The following is a 23,159-nucleotide window of genomic DNA, read 5'->3' as shown; positions in this document are numbered from 1 at the left end:
AAAAAAAAAACAACACTGGTAGTCTGGTACAATTACAATTTAAATACCCAATGCAAATAATGGCAATATCCATCAATGCATATTCAATGGGATATAAGCTCTATGGCATCGCATCATTGCTCTTTTGTAATTCTTGATTTTATATGTGTACCTGCTCATATTGTATTCTACTACTTTTGCATCTAGAATTCAACGAACAAAAGTTACAAAGACCATGTAGAAAATGAAAATGTCACTTTATTAACAAAAGTATATAATCATGGACAATTTCATGTTTTATAAACAAATCTGTGAAATCCAGATACTTTTACTGGACTTCATTCTTCTTGGATCATTAATATCTATTTTTTAAGTCATAGCTGTTGACCAAAAGTACAGTTGTAACTGTCTTAATCATTCAATCATACATTCATGTGCACCATCAACTAAGAAATAGGAATAATTACACTTACAAAAGATAATTATTGATACACATTACATAACAAAATGATGATTAATAACTGAAACAAAACACTTGTGATTTAACCGATTATTAATCGGTTGACTACATCGGTTGTCCTATCCGATGCGATCCGATAATCGAAATAGATTTTCAACCGATGTCCCATCACTACAGGTAAGAGATTACATCATATATTACAGGTAAGAGACTATACCATATCTTACAGGTCAGAGACTACATCATACATTACAGGTAAGATACTACATCATACCTTACAGGTAAGAGACGACATCATATCTTACAGATAAGAGACTACATCATATCTTACAGATAAGAGACTACATCATATCTTACAGGTAAGAGACTACATCATATCTTACAGGTAAGAGACTACATCATACCTTACAGGTAAGAGACTACATATTATCTTACAGGTAAGAGACTACATCATATCTTACAGGTAAGAGACTATATATTATCTTACAGGTAAGAGACTACATCATATCTTACAGGTAAGACACTACATCATATCTTATTGATAAGATACTACATCATATCTTACAGGTAAGAGACTACATCATATCTTACAGGTAAGAGACTACATATTATCTTACAGGTAAGAGACTATACCATATCTTACAGGTAAGAGACTACATCATATATTACAGGTAAGATACTATACCATATCTTACAGGTAAGAGAATATACCATATCTTACAGGTAAGAGACTACATACTATCTTAGAGGTAAGAGACTACATCATATCTTACAGGTAAGATACTACATCATATCTTACAGGTAAGAGACTACCTCATATCTTACAGGTAAGAGACTACATCATATCTTACAGGTAAGATACTACATCATACCTTACAGGTAAGAGACTACATACTATCTTACAGGTAATAGACTACATCATACCTTACAGGTAAGAGACTATATATCTTACAGGTAAGAGACTACATATTATCTTACAGGTAAGAGACTACATCATATCTTACAGGTAAGAGACTACACCATATCCTACAGGTAAGAGACTACATCATATCTTACAGGTAAGAAACTACATCATACCTTACAGGTAAGAGACTACATCATATCTTACAGGTAATAGACTACATCATATCTTACAGGTAAGAGATTACATCATATCTTACAGGTAAGAAACAAAACCATACCTTACAGGTAAGAGACTACATCATATCTTATAGATAAGAGACTACATCATATCTTACAGGTAAGATCCTACATCATATCTTACAGGTAAGAGACTACATCATATCTTACAGATAAGAGACTACATCATATCTTACAGGTAAGAGACTACATCATATCTTACAGGTAAGAGACTACATCATATCTTACAGGTAAGAGACTACATCATATCTTACAGGTAAGATACTACATCATATCTTACAGGTAAGAGACTATATCATATCTTACAGGTAAGAGACTACATCATATCTTACAGGTAAGAGATCACATCATATCTTACAGGTAAGAGACTACATCATATCTTACAGGTAAAGGAAGGTAAGATACTTGCTTAATCATATTTTGCAGATGCTATACAATGCGACTTGTATTAAGCCATATTTTCCTGGTAACCTTTGTAGATATATCTACCAAATCCAATTTACAGTTGAGAGAAGGCTATATGTGTCTTAAATATTTTCTTTTCTAGTGAGACATTGTTATTTGTCTGGGAAATAATATTCCTGAGATTTAAGTAAAATGAAACATCTGTTTAAACATATTTGACAGGTTAAAAAAACTTTACGAATGCAGGAACACGAAATGTGTCTTAATTTATATTTTGATATGAGAACATTTGTATTACCAAAGTCTAATATTTTCAAAATAGACACACTCAGATATATATCAAAATGTAATTAAATTCATATAATTTCTGCATGATAGATATGTATAATTATGCCCCATCTTGTGATAAAAAAGATCGGTCTCATTTTCACATGTTCGAGAATGCAAGATTTCCATTAATAATGCGTTCTATTTATGAGATAATATCATATATGTATTCATCATAATTTTTAAATGTGTCTATCCAGTACATTGACTAACTGCAGTTAGGTATTGAGCTAGTCCCTTTAAGAAAAAAAAAACATGGATGTCTTTATTCTCAGTAGATATTCCCTTGCAAATATTAAAAAATCTTATCAACAAAAACAATTTGCTTATCCATTAAATCATGATTTTTATTAGACACTTGATATGAAGGCCGTGTGTACACGGTAGTAACGTATGGATTTAGGTTCTATTCTTAAATCATTCATGATTTCCACGCGCGTCTTACACTTCCGTTTGCATGGCTGGTCGATACGTGACGTTATCGCTATTACACTACCATTGTATTCTACTGCTTCAGCTACAGATGCTGGCTTCTCAGTTAATGCCCCCACATATTCACACCTTCTCTGACGTGTGTACACCACGTAAAGACGATAGCGTTGATCGACCTTACATGTGTACCAATGACCCATATAGCCGTATCATCCTATCCATACACAATTCAGCTTTTCATACAGAAATCTCTGTTTTCTATAAATAGCCGCCTTATCCTCAGTGGACATAAACCGTTTCATATGAGTATATCCCCTTATAAGGCAGATTTAACAATGCATCGATCAGTAGCGACGTCTCTCTGTTCAGAATCCCTCGTTTCTATAATTACACAAGTGTTCTTAAAATAGTATCCTGTTTTACGAAAGCTAGATAATAGCAGACGCATGTCGCTCTGCTTTCTTTCAATCGACAAATTATGCTAATTGCTAATCGAACTGTGGTAAGCTGTCCTCTACTGGCGGGTTATGATAGTTTCATATGTATGTATCGAGTGCTATATTTAGCACAAATGCGTCAACCCCACGTCTCGTTCCTGTACTATCTTCACCACTGACGACAGGAAAGCCTAACCATCCATGCACATCATTACGTATTAACCAATCAGATTCGCCGTTACATAGACTCCAATTACTAGGAATGTGCATTGAAATGTAGTGACGTGCGAGTCGCTGCTTCGTGACGTCACTACATGTTCTCGGAGACCTCGTTACAATGATGGGGAAATATATACACACGATGGCATACTTTGTCAGGATCCCAGAGTCCGCTTGCGTGTCGAATGGATATATGGGACTTGTGCATTCTCAATGTGAGTGCAATTTACCCCATACAACCTGGCGTTTCCGAAGGACTGGATCGACTCGCCTGGACTGGTTACTGAACCAATTCATCAAACGGACATATCATCATTACCCCCCACGGAAGGTGAGACATGACGCTCTATAGTACACAAGTGTATGTGTTGTTTACCTTACCTCACAGGTGTGTTATTGCCACACACACTCAACATGTTATTAGTATTTATATGTAAACATTTATTTTTTTCTTATTATTTTCCTCAACTAATTGCTCTACAGCAATACTTAGTAATCTTTATTAATTTAATTTTTTTTTAATTATTTTCAGAGCATGAGTTTTCTCGTTATAATAATTCATTAATTTTAATTCATTGACACTGGTATAAATATGTCTCTATAATCAGTGAAAATTTGTTTTCCTTTTCTGAGCATTAGCAGTCAACTTTATCACTTTACCAATCCAATGTTTGCTCTTTTTCATCACTTGCACATCCTACCCTTTACTCGCTATTAAAAACAATTATATTAGTCTGCTGCATAACTTTTAACTATGATAGCATTACTAGTAACATGCTGGATTATGACACCATAGATCAGTTGTTAACACTCTCGCGCTATCAACATGAATAAATCGTTGCATTACTAAGTCTACCTGGCGCTAAGCGCTAAGTGTTTGTGTATCTAACATCATCAATGAAAACCGGGTTGACCGTAGACAACACACTTCTGTATACACATACGGAATACTAGTGTACTTTTCTACTACCTTGATCTGATTTTTTCTCGGCATATCGACTTTGCGTAAACAATCTGTTGATTCTGCCTTTTCACCCCCACTAGTTCTACATAATTTGAACATAGCTTCATTCCATTGACCAAGTTTTTAATGATGTATCTTTCCCTCACAACTGCCTCTACATAGCTGAATATAGCTTTATTTCATTGACGATTTTTTTAATAATGCCTTTTTCTCCCAGAACTACCAATGCATTGTTTGAATCTAGCATCATTTCATTGACGAAGATTTTAAAAATGTCCCTTTCTTTCACCACTACTTCTTCATACATTTAGATTGAATTAGATTCATTCCATTGATGGTGTTTTTAATAATGCCTTTTACGTCATTGATTTTTTATAGGTAGATGTGATATAAGAATTAGTAAAATGAACTCTTAAGAACTGTAATTTTTCTGTAACCATCATTATTGATCTTGGCTTTACCGTTAAGTCGCCTGTGGTAACTGTATATGATTTATAATACCCTCTCCAAATATTGTCTATGTTAAAACTGAAGCGTCAATATGCTACATTGTATATTAAGAGATATTGATATATTGCTGTAATCATTCATTTCAAATACTATTATAACACTAAGACCTTAAATTATCGTTAATTAATAAATTATCGTTAATTCAATATATTAGTTGATTTATTCCGACGCTGTAATTCCCAGCTACGTTCAATCTTTACATAAGCGGTCATTAATCTCCCATTAGGTGTTTCAAGTAATTAATATCCAGGCTGATTTTAATAAAAAAAAAAAATATATAGAAATAGGAAATATTTTCTGATTCTGAACTAGTCTCTGGTGAAGAGATCTTTTCCTGAACCCATTATGATTTATGTAGATATGATGTGTAGCTCGAAGACATTGTCGGCGTTTATTAGAAATGAATGAAAACATGTATTAAGGTTAGATTTATCGAATGAAATAGTGTCGTCTCCAATACTTCAATACCTATTTCTGTCCCTTTGGTATCGTTTGCGTTTTGTTTACAATGCTGGCTGATCAATATCATTTCTGGTTTTCGTCATTATGTCTTTTCGATTGTTCTCAGTCAGGGACGGAATTAGTGTACTTCTTTTCACTAACTCAAAACGTGATGTCCAAGAATAAATGAAACTTTCAAAATCAATTATACTTAAAACAAAATAAGTATGATGGACAATGTCCACAACAAGACAAACCAGCTCAAATACGTAAATTTCTGCAAACGCGTATAACATAAATTACAATTTACCTCAAATTTCGATCTTCATTATTTTAGGAAAAGAACCTCTATTTTTCCTTTACAAATGATTGCGCATTTAAGGTATTTTTCCTCTTAAAATCAATGATTAATGCAGCCGATATAGTCGAGTCTGTTCAATTGGTTGGCTGTCCACATGACTACAAAACCTTAACGAGTTACAGATTTACCTCACACACTATGACATCCCATTGATCACATTCGACACACGTATCGATTGTTTAGAGGAACAGGGACGTATCTCCAGCATGGAGTGCTTAGAAGTAAAGGGTCCGTATCTCAAATTTATCAATTTTTTGATTTTGGATAAATTACAATTCCGACTGAGCTTTTCTTACAGAATATTTACTTTATATCAATGGAACTTCTTTTAAATCAAATAGTATTTTAACAGAATTAGACCATTTCAATTGATATAATGTACAAATTCTATCAGAAAATCTCAATCGTAGTTGTAATTTATTACAATCTAAAAATGGATAAATTTGAGATACGGCCCTTTACTTCTAAGCACTCCATGTTGGAGACACGTCATTGTTCCTCTAAACAATCGGTATCTTCTGTTCTTTTGAAATTACCTAACAACCGAAATTATGCATTTGATTGAGTAGCGTAGGTAATGTTCTCTTCGCTGTATATTATTGTATACGTGTTTATTATCTTATCACCAAATCTGATGTCCACACGTTTTGTCCCTTTGCATCAATAACTGGTCCTTGAATGACGAAATAGTCGTATTGTCTTTTTTCATATTCATTGATTTTGTGTAATATATCTATAAATTAATGGCATAAAAGTGGTATTTTTTTTCACTTGTGTTTTAAACGACAATGATTATTATCTTTTGATAGATAAAAACAGAAATGTAAACAGACGTTAGCATCGCCAATTCGAGGTGAGATTTTCATAGATTATCGTGACGGCCAATTAATGTACTTTGATGGTCAAGTGGTCCGAATGGTCTTAGTCGTCAGTAATGTTTTTCGAGTCCAAAACTTTGAAACGTTTTCACAGAAAACATCTAAGTTACATGATATATAATCACTCAAATGATTATGTGGGCCCAGTTATTCAAACATTGATTAGAATAATCACAGTTTAACAATTTAAGTGTTAGAATCCTGCTAAAATAATTATTGGTAAAGTGTATTGGACCAAATTTTACGAAACTCTCGCGCTTTTCAATTTCTCCCTACCTGCTATTTTGAAAAAAAACGCACACTCAGGGTTTGAAGTAAAGGAGAAATTAGATTTTCACTAATCAGGTTATTAAGCTAATCGCCTTTAGGACAGCTTGGCCCCGAGAGTTTGTCTTGGTTTTTTTAAAATATGTTGAAATGAAACCTTTATTTTTTCATCACCATTCAGAGTACCGTTTATAAAGAGAGCAAGATAACACGGGTCTTTTGAGGGCACCGTAAAATCGATAAAACCAGGGCTGAAAATGTAGATTTTTCACGTTAACACCACGAAAAAACATTTTCGGGAAAAGCTATTCATCCTAAATGTAGAAGAAATATAATACATATCCTTAAAGCCAACCTTTTGTTAATAGTTAAAATCGCAAAACAAAATAGACAAAAGCAAGAAAACTAAAACATCTTGAGATCAAATACAGAAAATGTTATCTCGTCTGATTAGTAGATTATTTAATAAAGAATGTACGTCACTCAATTTTCTACCTTTTTTCAACTATTCTCTGTCATCTCCACCAATCCAATACTGAATAACATTTTAATGACTTAACTGTCACTTTCATCAATCCATGATATCAGACCTTATAGTGACTATTCTCGTACCTTCATCCGGAAGGTACAATATTCGGTGACATTTAAGTCTTTCTCACCTTAAATTCATCAGTCAAGTAAGGTGTAACTTTTTATGACTACACTCGGTAACCAACCATGCGTAACGTTTTATGACTACACTCGGAAACCAATCATGTGTAACGTTTTGTGAATACTCTCGGTAACCAATCATGTATAACGTTTTATGACTACTCTCGGTAACTAACAATGTGTAACGTTTTATGAATACTCTCGGTAACCAATCATGCGTAACGTTTTATGACTACACTCGGTAACCAATCATGTGTAACGTTTTATGAATACTCTCGGTTACCAATCATGTGTAACGTTTTGTGACTAATCTCGGTAACTAACCATGCGTATCGTTTTATGAATACTCTCGGTAACCAATCATGTGTAACGTTTTATGACTACTTTCGGTAACCAATCATGTATAACGTTTTATGACTGCTTTCGGTAACTAATCATGTGTAACCTTTCAGTAAATTGTAACTAGTCTTCATCACCCTCATCTGTCCAACCATGTGTAACGTTATATAATCTTTTGTCTCTTTCACTTCCATTAGTCCAATCATAATGTTTTAAAGTTTAATCTCCGTCACCTACATCCGCCCAATCGTGTGTAGCCTTTTTAGTGACTTGCCTTCCTCACCTTGATCTGCCAAATCATGTGTAGCATTTCATTGTTTAGTCTCTGTCATCTTGAACCGTCCAGTCATGTGTAACGTTTAAGTATATAGTCTCTCTGACTCTGTCCAGTCATGTGAAACCTTTTATTGTTTTTTTTTGTCTCTGTCACCTCCATCTGTCCAACCATGTGTAACGTATAAGTGTATAGTCTCTGTCAATTTGTCTAGTCATGTGTAACGTTTTATTGTTTAGAGTCTCTCTCACTCTGTCCAGTGATGTGTAACGTTTTATTTTCTTTTGTCACCTCCATCTGTCCAGGCATGTGTAACGTTTTATTGTTTAGTCACTCTCACTCTGTCCAATGACGTGAAACGTTTTATTGTTTAGTCTCTCTCACTCTGTCCAATGACGTGTAACGTTTTATTGTCTCTGTCACCTTCATCTGTCCAGTGCTGTGTAACGTTTTATTGTTTAGTCACTCTCCCTTCGATCTGCCCACTCGTGTAACGTATAAGTGTATAGTCTCTGTCAATTTGTCTAGTCATGTGTAACGTTTTATTGTTAAGTCTCTCTCACTCTGTCCAGTGATGTGTAACGTTTTATTGCCTCTGTCACCTTCATCTGTCCAGTGATGTGTAACGTTTTATTGTCTCTGTCCCCTCGATCTGCCCACTCGTGTGTAACGCCTAAGTTATAATCCCTGTCACCTCCATCTGTCCAATGATGTGTAACGTTTTATTGTCTCTGTCACCTTCATCGGTTTAGTGATGTGTAACGTTTTATTGTTTAGTCTCTGTCCCCTCGATCTGCCCATTCGTGTGTAACGTTTATGTTATAGTCTCTGTTACCCTGTCAAGTCATTTGTAACTTTTAAGTGATTTTTATACATCATGCTTGTACGACCAATAATGATTGTAATTAGTGGGCTGGATAGTCAGCAAAATGTCATATGAACGTTTAGTATTTATATAGATACTTACCACATCATTTTATCATATGTCATCTCCTATGTCGAACACAATTGGTCTGTCAGTTCACTGGTTCACTAAAACCCCCCAAAATACAGACACACGTACGGAGGTAGGTAAAATCAATGTAAATCGAGTCTTGAATGGAAAACTCTGTCTTTATATTTACTAATCACAATTAAAATCACAATTATATCATATGGTTCCTGACGCGAATACTCAAAATAATTGATGTTTTATATAGACAGCATCAATCGTATTGCCTCAGGGATTTTTAAGAGTTTTAAGAGTTTTTAAGCATTACTTAACATTGTTGAATTTTGAAGGATATATGGAGATGTTGTCCCCTTAATTATATAAGATGCCTAGATATATGCCGTTATGCCGTTTTTTATTTTGTATTTTACACTAATGTCTGAACTGTCTGATACTTACATGCATAACACATGGAATTGAAAAACTGAGCAAATAATATATGTATATACACTTTTGTATTAATTGCTATATTTGAATAATAATAGGAAAACAAATAACATAATATATATCATATTAATTATTCGATTATCTTATTTCAATACCACACTTGATATATGTAGTACTTCAGATAATTTTCAAAAAATTCTGCTCAAGAACAAAGTTTCAGCTCAAAGTAATGATACTTGTGAGACTTTTCGTGAATATGTCATAATCAGCTTAAGAGTTATAGAAATTAATATGTGGTGTAAATAATCGTATACAAAAGTTGGAATGGTTAAATTGGTTCTGGTTTGATTGTGGAACTAGACGTACTATATTATTACCTATATCTTCTGTTATCTCAAGTCACGTGTAAAACCACTTCACGTGTGACATGCATGAGAAACCACAACCTCATAATGTCAGTCGTATGCGGCAACGCCAACAGTGATAGTCTCACCACTACAGACTTGTGACGACAAGCCTCTGGGACCTGTCTCGCCGTTTCCTCAATAGTAAACACATTTAAAGTACAATCAGCAAATCCACATTCCCTAACATAACTGCACAAGAGTTCCATTCCATCCAATGTCCATGTTTTCAGTGTTTACTCAGCTTAAAGAAAGGTATACATTTCATAAATGCGAAAAAAATAATAATATCAAAATTACGATGTTTTTCAAATGTTTATGTAGCTTATTTCTATACTGAGTTTTCTTCCATCTTTGATTTTGTTTATAGAGTAAGAAGGTGTGTCTATTTTTAACTTACTGTTAAGCTTACATAATCTGTATACAAATACTAGATGATACATGTAAAGCCATACCTGTACAGACTCCATATAAAACAGGCGGGACAGTGGAGAGAATTTGCAACGTTACTGTAAGTCAGATACAAAGGCAAATCCCATATCATTACAGTGGGTTGGCGTAAAATCCAATATATCAATTCAGATATGTAGGTTTACGGACCTTTATCCTTTTGTTAGAAATGCAATATTGGAGTCAATCGATGTTTTCCTCGTCCTAGGGTTAAATCTGATTGCATATCCTGCTTTGGACTGTAAAGGCTCTGATGGAATATGCGGCTCTACGTAAGTTATGACTCCTGTACAAGTTGGTGCCCAAACGACCACAGGTTTTACTGCTGTTTTCGTTGAATTGTGACAATTAAATGAAATGGACTATGTTAAAGGGGGGAAATGTAATTTAATTATCAAACAATAGAGACGTATTGTTATGAGTACTTCCGTCAAATGGGTATATTGAAGATTACATGTTGTTTCTACTTCTAAATGGGTAAAGTAAGAATATATAATTAAATAATTTTCGAACACCAATTTAACAATAGCATCATTAATATGAAAAGAGGATACATCCGTACATCGATATCATGGAATGCCTCGCGTTATTTTTCCCTTTAAATGTCTGGCGGTCCAATTTTTGAAATATATCTTGGCTATGTACATTCTGTATAAGCATTTAGTATGCCTCTGGTTGTGTCTCTGATATATCTGTACTTGTCAATACGTAAACACCCTCATATATTTGACATAACGAAATTTCTTTGTGTGAAGCTTATGTAAGTGTTATCAAGGGAAATCTTAATATTTCTCTCGGAGCATATGACAAGTCTCGTTTTGAATTTAAAGACATGATCATCGTTGCCAGATTGTACTTTTCTGCATAGATATGTGTAATTCCCGCATACGACAAATACCATTATTGTGTGGTTAAGTAAAGTACGATAGACAAACTTTATATACAATCTATAACTATGACCTAAACTCCGTATCATAAGAAGACCAGTTATATTCCCATACCTGCGACACATTGAATGAGACTTAGCCTCACATTTGGTTTCTATATGATCCCCTATGCTATATATGTGATATTTCTATAACCATAGCCTAAAATCTGTATTATAATAATCCCCAGTTATATTTCCATACCTGCGACACATTGAGATTAAGCCCTGCATTTGTTATTTATATGATTCTGCATCCTTTTTTTGTGGTTTTAAAGCTGCACGTTAAGAAGCTTAATATGTCTTGCTAATACGTCAACACATTCTAGAAAGGGTGTGTGAGCATCTTATTGTCATTTTAACACATACTGTCATGATATAAATGCTACTAAACTTATGTGTTAAAATGCATATTTCTATAATTGTAAATCTACAGAGACACAGACAGACAGAGGTGATTTAAATCTGGGACTATATAGATCAACTTTGTGGTACCAAACAAAACATCAATAGCTAATATATCTATATCTATACATGTCTTTTATGCGACAAATTCATTTCTTTAAATTCATGTTTAGCTACCATGTATATATACACACATATATACACACACATGTGTATATGTAGTTAAAATGTCCATGTGACGGTAAATAATAATAAAATAAAAAGTCAAACACAGATCTGCTCCCTCCCTAGTACGTTCGCGGCTACATCGTGCCGCTCTTCATGGGATTATCATTATTATGGTATATATGCGAACGTACTAGGGAGACAGCAGATCTATGTTTGACTTTTTATTTTATTATATATATATATCTAAATGCATTAATATTATGTTTGTCTTTTGTACAGTCCTTCTCCTTTTGTGGTTGTAGTGTATTATATACAATGTATACCTTTTTGTCGAGTTATCCATATTCTGTTCAACCAATTAAAGTTCGACTGATATAGACATAAGATAGTATGTAATCTCGACTGCTTCATTTTGAATAGTGGCCTTAAAAGGTAAATACCGAGTATAAAATCCATTGACAATGTAAGTATACACTTTACCGGCATATATACCAAGCTTCATGACAAATTGACACTTTTCTTCTCTTTTAAACAATACCAAAAGCAGTTCTCTTGTGTTTGCATTTATTAATACGTTAACCTATGTGCTAACGTATTCGGTTGTGACGACTAGATCAGTGATTCGGCTGTGTATTCCATGTATAGCCCGTATCTGGACTATATTTAGAGGCTCTTACGTAGTACCGTACGCTCAAGCCACAATCCAGGTATTGATTGTGGACAGACGACAGAGGATGCTGTCGACATTCGCGTTGCTGTGACGTATGCCCGAGTAGGAGGTTAGGCATTGAGCTCAATTACGCCAAGCCATACTCCCATACAAACAGGGCTTTCCCCTGCATTTGTATACACAGTGTGTGTATATACGTACGCACGGGTTTACTGCCTTCTAATTTTAACACACATCGGGTAGGTGTGTGTGTTAGCTACTCTGATGAAAGTATATATACATCTGCAAGAGGATTGCGTGGTCAGACGTAACAGTGGTGTTCACGGCGAGTCCTCTGTTAGCGAAACTTATCTTCAGAATAGCATACCTGCACGTACATCCCACCTGTATAGCTATTTATTATTAGGTATTTTTCAACAGTATAACATCGGATCTTGGAAGAAATAACTGGACTGCGAGCTCATCTGTATTCAACGAAGATACAAATCGGACAATCGTCAACTTCAGAAAAATGTGTTTTTCCGGAAAATTATTCTGCTTTACTTGCATTAAAGCTGTACACTATTAAACTGATGGAACCACAAATGGACTTTAATGTTGGAAATTAAATTCGAAATCGGAAACAGACTTGTACACTTTCAGGAAAAACAAGATACTTTTCATTTGTGATACAGAAACATGTTCAATGGACTTTCTTGGATATGAACTTTTGAATTGTCAAGGCCTCATGTTATAAATAACATTTTCTTTTGGACATTTGACCATTGGTCAGTGTGTTGTTATTTCATCGTGGATTATGTAACTTCCCTCTCGCGGAAGTGCCAGAGACCTGATTGCGCTGATACAGGTATTTATTTTCTACCTTACTGACCTAGTAGTGAATTATCGTTACTTGTATTACATATATGGTAATGTTGTACTATTATCACAGGCTTAGCAGAATAATATTATAATCGTCTTCGATAAACAATTGTATATTGTCCCGACAAAGTGCACTATGCTATACTGAATTTTTATTTAGAATTTAGATAAATATCAAAATAATAATGCAGTATGTGATGAGATAAATTATATCGTAATTATAAATAGATATCGATATCTTATTTGACTTTATCAAGAAACGTGTTTTAATACTTTTCTACTGTATCAATTTCACTTGACTCTAACACTCTATACATCATTTTGATCTGTTACTACACATCTTAGTTATATATAATGCTCTTTTGCTGTATTAATTTCACCTGGCTTTAACACGTCATCCTTCACTTTAACTTATTACTACAAATCTTAGTTTTATATCTATACGAGCATATTAAACAAGATAAACAATGGCTTTAACATCACCATGTCACCCATTGTTTATGATGAACCTCATCCCTGCATGTCAAGTATACTTCGTGTTGTTCCATACCTTAACTTGGCAAACAGAAACCTATGCTACATTGTACTTTTGTATAGTTACCGTTTCGACTTTTCAATACACGCCTATTGATTGACGTATTCGTATATTGCTTAGCTTTTCTGAGCAGAGGGACCAACTTATATATGAGGATGTCTTGATGCAATACAATCTGGATGTCTTATATCTCCCAAAAGAATTGTACAGAAGTAAAGAGGTGAAAACTATTTACATGTCAAGTGGCGATTTCAGAAACGCATCATATACAGGTGTTTCGTCCATCTAGAATCAGTGGTATTTATCATTGGTATTCATTTATAATCTTCTAGTTTACGTATTTAATTATGTTATGACATTTTCCATATGGTCAGATATCAATCAGAAACAAAAATTTTAAGAAGTAATAAGTTTTATTGCTTCTTTTTATTATTATGTTATTATTCTTGCGGAAACTTCAATCACTTGTATCATGATATTATGTGACATGTTTGTCCATCAAAGCTGAAGGGCCTATACAATTTATAACATACAAAATGTTTGTATTCATGTTCGTTAAAGTGACACAATTGTCAAAATTTCATTCTGCATTTGGTTCATAAGCTAATGACTGCTACGAAATGGTTGTTTTTACGTGTGTGATGTGTACATTATTTTTTTGCTACGAAATGGTTGTTTTTACGTGTGTGATGTGTACATTAGATTTCCTGACGCCGGTATGACAAAGAATACTATCGAAATTGATGTTCTATGTAAAATCACACCGATGTATTCAAGCTGATTACTAATTGCTGGTTGTTCTTGTATTACCGAAGTTAGTTTTGATATTTTCTTGAACATTTTCTTCAAAATCAATATTCCATAACCATCATAGTTATTGTTACATTTTGCATGTCATGCTAGAAAAGGAAACTGCAACTAATTTGATCATTTTAATTTTCAAAACATGTCTTACCTCATTTATGGTCATAAACATTTGTTCATGTTTCTATACTGTTTTAATGCCTCTACATAAACGATTTCCTAATCACAGGTATTGGAAACGTCACTGTTAAAGTTTGGCCTCTTGTTTTAAAAAACGAAATACCAAATATTTATTGCAGTTTGATTTTAATCACTGTCATGAGTTAGGATATTGAGATAGCGATCTATTACAATGTAGATCTTATTAAGGACATTTCAATTCTCACGAGATTCGCGAAAATGACGATTAACATAGGATTCATTCTTTGCGACTGTCATAGAAGCTAGACTTATCATGATTTAAGTGTGTTTGAGGTAGCTGTTGTTGACCTCCAATGGGATTTGATAGAATTAATACTTAACTTTTATTTTCTGGCAGGAAGTGATTCCTATATTTCATTCATATTTAAAACACACAGTCGTAAGTTCATTTAAAACGAAATACAATAGCTTCTTCAAAACGTAATATATTTTGTAAACGTTTTAAGTATCAGCAATATTTGCCCATAGAGTTTACAGCATTCGGTTACTGCATCAAATGCCAATTTTGTATGAAGAGCTCGATCAAAATTGTCACCAATATTAGCGACAATTTATGAAAAACAAAAATTAAGTTCTTTTATTCTTATTATACAGTTTATATCAGAAATATTAAACAATGATGTAAGCAGTGCCATGTCAAATGTATAGTTAAAGAGTCCTGCTCGTAGTACATTAGTTCATTATTGCATAATGTGTTCAGGTATTATTATAATTATTGAAATACTTAGATGCAACCGTAAAATTTCCTCTGAACAACAGCAGCGTCACAATGTGATGTTCGTGTGGCGCATTGATCACTCAAACTAACCTCTTAACTTGGTGACCAGGGTTCGATTTCTTTTAATCTCCTGGTACTCCGGTTCCCTACAGAAAGACGCATCGTGCACTTTTATCCGGGTCAACAAGAACGTTTAATATATGTTCATATAACTTATTTCGCAATCGTTGTAAAATAAATAAAATGATTTTTTTTACAACAGATGAACGGAATTTATTCGTCATCACTTAACAACTAACGTTATTTCAAATCAATTTGAACCGGATTATAACGGTGCTTTCTAACATATCGGATTATCTGACATAATTTTAAATTGATACCAACACATCTCTTATTTAAAATCATTAAACTGTTTTTACCATTGATAATGGTATTTCAGCTTAACAATTTCACCCTTCAACATCATACACATAAACTTGGTTGATGTAGATTAATTCAATGCCATAAATAACTGTTTATGAATTACTTTAAGCATATGTGGCTATTTAAATTCCAGTCACTCAAACATGAAATTAATTTTCATCTTAAAATGTTCAACAGCTGTCAATCTCTCTGACAGTTTGCATAAATCATTATAAAAAACAAATCCATATTCTTCTCTAGCGCGAATCGCTCGATTTCATTGGCATAAATAAATCCTCACACATATTTGACAAATAAAACGTGATGAACTTTTGTTGAAACTGTGTAAGTTCCCACAAAAGCTATATCAGTCCATTACATAAACAGAACACTATCTGAATTAATCCAAATCAAATTGTCACTCTCTCCATATAACTGATTCCCCAGCACTTTAAGAATATATTTTATGTCGAAATCGAAGGATCGCAGTTAGTTATTTGGCTGGAACCTAGTGAAAAATATCTAATTAGTGAGAAAACATATAATCAGTGAAAAGAAAATCTAATTAAACGCTAGGTTAATTTCAGTTCCTGTTACCCTTGTTGTCGAACTATTCCTGTTTTAAGAGCACAGGTGTATGGCAACGTAGCAGTTCTAAAACTGTTCAGATTGTGTCACCTCTAACATTCAGTCCCTTTCGCTGTACTGAACCAAAATCTATACCAAATTTGCATTAAAAGTTATGAAACTGCATTGTGAAATCATTAAACTAAACGGTTACTAAAAATACACTTGAACAATAGGCATATTCTTGTTACCATTAAATAGAGAACGATATAGACAGACATGTCATGTGACTACATATGTCTTATAACACATAACATATTGTACTGTGTTTTTTCTAACGTCTTTAGTATCTAGACCAGCGAATGTCTGGTAGTTCAATCTAGACCAGCGAATGTCTGGTAGTTCATATGCACTGCGGTCTTATGTATATAATCTAGACCAGCGAATGTCTGGTAGTTCATATGCTCCGCGGTCTTGCGTCTATAGTCTGGATCATCAAATGATCTGAAGGTTGTATGGTATCGTATGTTATACGTACCGATGAGCTAAAAAGCTCAAAGTCACTGAATTCATTGAAATGAATAATCTACTATAGTCTACCCTGTGGTCCTACATATGTATAGTATAGACCTTCAAACGCGTTGTTCGTCATAATCTGCTATAGTCTATCCTTATGGTCCTACATGTCTAGTCTGGACCATCAGATGCTCTGTAGATCTAGTCCGCTATAGTCTACCCTACGGTCCCTAAATGTCTATAGTCTTGACCAATATATGGTCGTTGGCTTATAAGTTCATATTGTCTGATGAATAAAATTGAAAAATAAGGAACTAATTTCATCACGCAACATTTAGAAACAAAAGTTAGATACCAAATACCACAATGTGCCGATTTCAATGAAACCTTTGAGGAAAGTTCGTGATCCTCTGATTATTAATTTACTGTCACCACATGTGGTGACGTGTGGACTGTTGCCACATTAATTGTTTTAATTCTGGCGCGACGTGACGACATATTGCGTTGCTATGGTTCTCATAGACATTATAAGTTGCCATTACTTATTCAAGTAATAGGGTAGGATTCTTTATTGAACCATTCTTATATATTCGGTAGTATTGCGTAGAGTTATTGATATTAGATCGGGCATTTTAAAATATAAATCTAAATGTATGTGTCTGTGGGTCAAATCATTTTCATTGTTTTAATTAGTTTCGGGATACTTGGACTTAATAATGCTATGAACACTGCATTTTTAGTACTTTACTGGTCGCAATGGAGTTCTCTGGATTTCTGTACCTTTTACACCTGACAGATACTAACCATACATCGCTTACCTTTTAATAATCCAGATACAATCTTTCAGAACTTACCTCGAGGAAAACACTAAAAGATGTTATTAGGTTTAATGTATTTGAATGAAAAACTTCCTATGTGATACTATCTGATCTAAAGAAGTAGTTTTTCATCACTTAGATTCCCTGTCCTGAGGCATTAAAAAACGTACGGCAAAATTGAATTTTTATCTTACAGCTCTTCTAATGTAATACTGTTTGGCTCTTTCATTATTTTCTACTTTCCATTTTACAATTCATTTACATATTACAAATAGGTTGGAAAATGATACCCCTTCCACACTGCACCCGTTAGTAACAATCACTAACATTGATAGAAACAAAATCGCGACCATGAGTCTCATTTTATATGCTAGTCGGCTAACAAGTCTTTCATTAAAAATTCCAATGTCTGATTTTGTTTGCTTGTTTAAAAGAAAGGGATTTTTTTCGAGAATTTCGCTGTTTAAATGCTAAGAGAATTATAAATACTTTTATATTGAGATTAGTTTATATATCGGATTACACTTACATTGTAGTATAGATTGCGTCGCATTAAAAACTTTGAAACAAGTACAAGGTATTTAACTTTTTGTTACAATGATTTAGGAAACATAATTTATCAAAATTTACCTTGTTAAGGGGCCGCGGTGGCCGGGTGGTTAAGGTGTGCCGACACTTTATCACTAGCCCTCCACCTCTGGGTTGCGAGTTCGAAACCTACGTGGGGCAGTTGCCAGGTACTGACCGTTGGCCGGTGGTTTTTCTCCGGGTACTCCGGCTTTCCTCCACCTCCAAAAGCTGGCACGTCCTTAAATGACCCTGGCTAATTGTGCAGTACAGTCTCAATCTATAAGGTGTTGGGCTACCTCCGTATGTCTAGAATTTTCTGCGACAGTCTTTCCTGTTTTCTTAGTTGAAAGTGACAATTGAAAATGAACAGCTTTAGGTAACGAGCAAAATCCTAATTACTTCACACATTAAACCTTTGAGATTGCTTTGTCAAGAAAAGTGATAAAAACTAGTCATTTTTAAAGATGTCTTTGTTGTAAACTCACTCTTCCGTTATACATTCTCGAGCACATCAATCTGGTATTATAAACGAATCATATTACAAGGGAAGTAACTCGTATAATATTGTTCCACCACACGATGAATACTGATTGTACTCTAATAAAACAGCGTTGTTAATTTCGATAAAATAACACAAATTAAGTAGTAAGGGCATTTATTCCATCGGTCCGAATTTCTTTGAGAATAGTTTAATTTGATTTAAATAACATTTTAATGGAAGTGATGACAGACTTTACACCTATCGGTAGACACTAATGGGGTTTCCTCTTCATGGGGTCTACCTAAGGCCAGTTTACATGTCGCTCAGGTAATTGAATTAAATTTCAATAAACCTGAGCGACTTGTCTGGTAATACTTGCTTAGGTTATTTCAATATTCAGGTAAAATTGGTGTTTTAATGACCGTTTACGTTTTTTATGCTACACCCGAGTTTGAAAGTGATATATATTTTTTTAATTTGTAAGAGTCATTTTATGAAATTCATCAATGCAGAAGTAACTGTTTTTTTTAAATGTTTATACCAATGAACACATGGCATGGTTTTCGCTTGAGATTACCAAACGCTTTTTGAATTACTAATGAAATGTCCTAGATTATCATTTTATCTCAGTGAATTTGTGTTACCAATATTGAATCACAATACTAAAGTAGATTATTGTAATATTGGTGTATTGGTCCGTAATATATTATATCAAAAAAACCTTCATGGGGTCAACTAAAAATTAATTATTGGGACTAAAACAAACTTGATGAATATCTTTATAAGTATCTAAAATTGGACTAGTAAACAGACATTTTGAGAATATCCATAAGTTGATTAAAATTATTTTTAAAAAATGACAAAAATATTTAATACGATCTCATTACAATATTCAGGTCGAATTTTACAATCCTGGTAATTGGTTTATTTCTTTTAAGACAAACTAAATTTAATTTCAAATTCCAATTCAATAATAATATCAGAAAATACTTTCTTTGTTAACACATGGGAATAAGCGCCTGAAAGTGTAATTTGACTGGTAATTACTTACCTAAAAATAGTACTAAAATAGTTACGAAATCTACCAATAAAGGGTATTACTTCTGATATATTTGTATATAAGTAGATCACTTCGTACGTTAACAACTGTCCTTCCCTGAATAAGTGTCTAACTAGGTTATGATAAACTTATCAATTAACACGTTTTTATAGTACGTTGGCAGCAATTTATACCTAAGAATAGCTGTGTATTTAACAGAATAGAATCCTAGATCTCTAGAAGACCAAACGATGTGATGTTAGTGGTGTGGTCTGCAGATATCATATGTTACAATACTATGATTAATCGTAACGAGGAACTCTGGCGTGACTTCGCTGAAATAATTAACTAATTGTTATGATACATGTGTATTTTTGTGTAAAATCAACATGTTAATTAATTGTATATGACTGTGTTTATATAGTCATAATTGTAATAAGTGTATGGGTTAATATTTTAACATCGGTAGTTGGTTAAAACTGGTTTGATTATTTTAAACGGCAAAACAGATGCGTTACATAACTTGTACAAAAAACTGCTTTCAGATTTAGCAAACTGTACGGTTATCGTAATAGATGTAACAGTTAAACGTCAATTACGATTTTCTGAGAGAAATAAGCATACAACGCCTTAAAGACTTGCATAGAAATGTAAAATGCTTAGACAGTTTCTATAATGGACGCCAAATGTTGGATAAGTCTATATTTGGACGCTGGTTCGGATCACTACAACTTTAGAAGTAAGTACAACCATTAGAAGATTGTCATAAATGTCTGTCGTAATTACAATTAGTGGTTTTATCATTAGTCTTAACGATTACCAGTTTTCAATTGATAAAGAAATTAATATCGCTTACTCGTGCCGTGGCGATGCACCAGTCGTAATTAACCGATACGTCACATGTGCTGCACACGGTGTTTGTCGAGCATAAACCACAGTTGTTCAGCCCATTGTAAATTGGAACATCCCCCATGATAACCGTTCGTTTTTAGGTGTCAGGTTTATAACGACAGGATGCTTCAGAAATCAAATATGACTATTGATTATATTCAATGCTATCTTCAGTATCTAAATTGATATCCAGCAATTATATACAATTAACCTGTTTAATTTTGATATCTCCACTTCAATATCAACATTATATATTAATGAATAGATTACTTAATTGTCAGTAGGGGTTACGATGGTACTAATTTATCCTTTTGTCTGACTATTTATCAATCGGTTTATTCTCAATAATGGATAATTAGATAATATTTTGAAAATTGCAGAATGAGATTTGTTCATGCTACATACATTTAATACTTATCAAGCGATGTCAGTGTTTCATTTAGGTATATTATCATAAAATGTGTTATGTAATATATTATCAGATGTTGATCATATGATTCAATAAATATCTAAATAAAAGTATAGTTTTGATAGGAATCAATTGTGATGTTGAATCGTCAACAATTTATGAAAATAAATATAAAATGTGGTATGGATAGAGGCCTTCATACAGATACCACGCCGTAAACATGTTGTTATGTTGGTATAAAATGTAAATGGCTTTTGGTATAATATATCACAACAATCATACACTGGTTTTTGTAAATAAAAAAGTCTACATTGTATTTACTTTTGGCAGTTGCCAGGTACTGACCGTAGGCCGGTGGTTTTTCTCCGGGTACTCCACCTCCAAAACATGGCACGTCCTTAAATGACCCCGACTGTTAATAGGACGTTAAACAAAAACAAACCAAATAAAAAATTTGATGTGCTGTTTATAGTTTAATATCTCTTTGAACATTGTCTTTGGGTCTCCAACATGTTCATCTGTTCTCTCCGCCTTTGGTATTTAGAGGCCTCAAACGAGCTGCCTAATCCCCATCGCCAATATGGTAGCCGCTGGTCCTGCGTAGTCCAATGACACGATCAAATGTCAACCTATTGTAATAACATATTAGTTGATCAGTTATTCAATACCCAGATGTTTTGCAATTTAAAATTTGAAACTGTATTATACTGTTGAGACTGCCATTGAGACAATGACTAATAAAAGGCATAATTCATAAACACCAGTTGTTAAATGTAAGCAAGTATCAAACAAAACAAAATGGCAGCACTTCATAACACCACTATGGTAAAAATATTTTTAACGTCAGGATGCCTTTGGCACCTGCCGTTATAGTCGTGGTAGGAAAATGTTGTTAGTGACACTTATGTTTCCGGCTAACAACTTCCGGTTTCTGTCATACAAATGATATACATCCACAGCCTAATATAGTTCCAATTTTGATAGCAATTATTGATTTTTAACGTCAGGATGCCTTTGGCACCTGCCTTTATAGTCGTGGTAGGAAAATGTTGTTAGTGACACTTATGTTTCCGGCTCACAACTTCCGGTTTCTGTCATACAAATGATATACATCCGCAGCCTAATATAGTTCCAATTTTGATAGCAATTATTGACACGATTTAACTTATGCAAACCATGTTTACTGCAATTATTTAAAATGAAATATGAATGTTTAGTGTTCTAGACTATTTTAGAGTATAAATATAAACATTTTCCTCGTCAGTATATGCAATTTTGTTGGCGTAGGAGTACGTAGTTCTGTCTCAATCCTGCCTTGAAAACGAAAGTAAAAAGAAATCAGTTTGATCGTCGTGGAAATTTACATGCATTCACAGAGAAACTATCCACATGTCTTAGACTCATATGTTCATCCTGAGTTCATATGCCGGAACATTTCATATAAGCCTAAAACCAACCATATTTACGTAGTCAAATGCACCCGATCGAGCATTCCACGAGATAACTTCAGCTGTCACGTGACTCATCACTAATCGGCCAAAATGGCGGTTATGTCTAATGTAACGAAACCAACAACCGTTCGCAGTTTCATATTCATTTGTATGTCGCTAGAATACGCAAGAAATATCACCAGGAATTGAAGGCAAGTTGTAACAAACTGCATTGCCGTTTTTCGTGAGGATTTTATTAAAAAAGGTTATTATTTGTTTATTTGAAAAGAATCTAATGATTATGATCCGTGACTAATGTACTGGCGTCGATGTCAAAACTAGATATGTCTCGTCGGACAACGCGACCGCAATTTTCTATCGGAGTTAAAATATGTTACTATGGGTCATAAAATAGATGTTTGCTAGGCCTAAT

This window comes from Pecten maximus, chromosome 19 (genome assembly GCF_902652985.1).
Source record: "Pecten maximus chromosome 19, xPecMax1.1, whole genome shotgun sequence".
NCBI lineage: Eukaryota > Metazoa > Mollusca > Bivalvia > Pectinida > Pectinidae > Pecten > Pecten maximus.
Note: the sequence above shows the minus strand (reverse complement) of the source record.